This window comes from Rhamphochromis longiceps, unplaced genomic scaffold (genome assembly GCF_057381845.1).
Source record: "Rhamphochromis longiceps isolate RC_006_pf unplaced genomic scaffold, R_longiceps_female_GT1.1 unmapped_scaffold_7, whole genome shotgun sequence".
Classification (NCBI taxonomy): Eukaryota; Metazoa; Chordata; class Actinopteri; order Cichliformes; family Cichlidae; genus Rhamphochromis; species Rhamphochromis longiceps.
Window position 1 is genome coordinate 167,501 of NW_028187227.1, and position 2,500 is coordinate 170,000.

Here is a 2,500-nt window from a genome sequence, read left to right on the forward strand (position 1 = left end):
GCACGCACGCACGCACGCACGCACTGCTTGTGCCTATGGTACGACAACTTTTCTCGTGCCTATGGTACGACAACTTTTCTCGTGCCTATGGTACAACAATTTTTCTCGTGCCTATGGTACAACAACTTTTTGCCGTGCCCCTGGTACACCGCTCAGTAGCACTTTGCCACACAAACTCTCCTCGTGCCTATGGTACGACAACTTTTCTCGGGCCTATGGTACAACAACTTTCCTCCGTGCCCCTGGTACGACAGCTTTTCTCGTGCCTATGGTACAACAACTTTTCTCGTGCCTATGGTACAACAACTTTTCGCCGTGCCCCTGGTACACCGCTCAGTAGCACTTTGCCACACACACACTCCTCGTACCTATGGTACGACAACTTTTCTCGGGCCTATGGTACAACAACTTTCCTCCGTGCCCCTGGTACGACAGCTTTTCTCGTGCCTATGGTACAACAACTTTTCTCGTGCCTATGGTACAACAACTTTTCGCCGTGCCCCTGGTACACCGCTCAGTAGCACTTTGCCACACACACACACCACTCGTGCCTATGGTACGACAACTTTTCTCGTGCCTATGGTACGACAACTTTTCTCGTGCCTATGGTACAACAACCTTTCCCCGTGCCCCTGGTACACTGCGCAGAAACTCTTTGCCACACACACACACCACTCGTGCCTATGGTACGACAACAGGCCCCGGGGACCTACATCGCACCTTGCTCTTGCCTCCCTTACAGCTGAAAAAGGTCCATGCCTGTGCCCTGGCCCTGCTGAAATTCCCTCTGCATTTAGCCGAGGCAGTGAGTCGGCCTCCTGTCTCCCTTTACGGTCGAAAAAGATGTGCTCCTGGGCGCGCTGGCCCTGCTGCTACTCACATCGGGCATGGACCTGGACCTCCAGCAGGCCCCGGGGACCTACATCACACCTTGCTCTTGCCTCCCTTACAGCTGAAAAAGGTCCATGCCTGTGCCCTGGCCCTGCTGAAATTCCCTCTGCATTTAGCCGAGGCAGTGAGTCGGCCTCCTGTCTCCCTTTACGGTCGAAAAAGATGTGCTCCTGGGCGCGCTGGCCCTGCTGCTACTCACATCGGGCATGGACCTGGACCTCCAGCAGGCCCCGGGGACCTACATCACACCTTGCTCTTGCCTCCCTTACAGCTGAAAAAGGTCCATGCTTGTGCCCTGGCCCTGCTGAAATTCCCTCTCCATTTAGCCGAGGCAGAGAGTCGGCCTCCTGTCTCCCTTTACGGTCGAAAAAGATGTGCTCCTGGGCGCGCTGGCCCTGCTGCTACTCACATCGGGCATGGACCTGGACCTCCAGCAGGCCCCGGGGACCTACATCACACCTTGCTCTTCCCTCCCTTGCAGCTGAAAAAGGTCCATGCCTGTGCCCTGGCCCTGCTGAAATTCCCTCTCCATTTAGCCGAGGCAGTGAGTCGGCCTCCTGTCTCCCTTTACGGTCGAAAAAGATGTGCTCCTGGGCGCGCTGGCCCTGCTGCTACTCACATCGGGCATGGACCTGGACCTCCAGCAGGCCCCGGGGACCTACATCACACCTTGCTCTTGCCTCCCTTACAGCTGAAAAGGTCCATGCTTTTGCCCTGGCCCTTCTGAAATTCCCTCTCCATTTAGCCGAGGCAGTGAGTCGGCCTCCTGTCTCCCTTTACGGTCGAAAAAGATGTGCTCCTGGGCGCGCTGGCCCTGCTGCTACTCACATCGGGCATGGACCTGGACCTCCAGCAGGCCCCGGGGACCTACATCACACCTTGCTCTTGCCTCCCTTACAGCTGAAAAGGTCCATGCTTTTGCCCTGGCCCTTCTGAAATTCCCTCTCCATTTAGCCGAGGCAGTGAGTCGGCCTCCTGTCTCCTTTACGGTCGAAAAAGATGTGCTCCTGGGCGCGCTGGCCCTGCTGCTACTCACATCGGGCATGGACCTGGACCTCCAGCAGGCCCCGGGGACCTACATCACACCTTGCTCTTCCCTCCCTTGCAGCTGAAAAAGGTCCATGCCTGTGCCCTGGCCCTGCTGAAATTCCCTCTCCATTTAGCCGAGGCAGTGAGTCGGCCTCCTGTCTCCCTTTACGGTCGAAAAAGATGTGCTCCTGGGCGCGCTGGCCCTGCTGCTACTCACATCGGGCATGGACCTGGACCTCCAGCAGGCCCCGGGGACCTACATCACACCTTGCTCTTGCCTCCCTTACAGCTGAAAAAGGTCCATGCTTTTGCCCTGGCCCTTCTGAAATTCCCTCTCCATTTAGCCGAGGCAGTGAGTCGGCCTCCTGTCTCCTTTACGGTCGAAAAAGATGTGCTCCTGGGCGCGCTGGCCCTGCTGCTACTCACATCGGGCATGGACCTGGACCTCCAGCAGGCCCCGGGGACCAACATACTCCTCTGCTCTACTCCCCCACTAGCTTTCCTTCTCCCGCAGTTACCCTCCACCACAAATCCAGCATGGCCCTTGCCCTCCAGCAGGCCCCGAGGACCCACATACTCC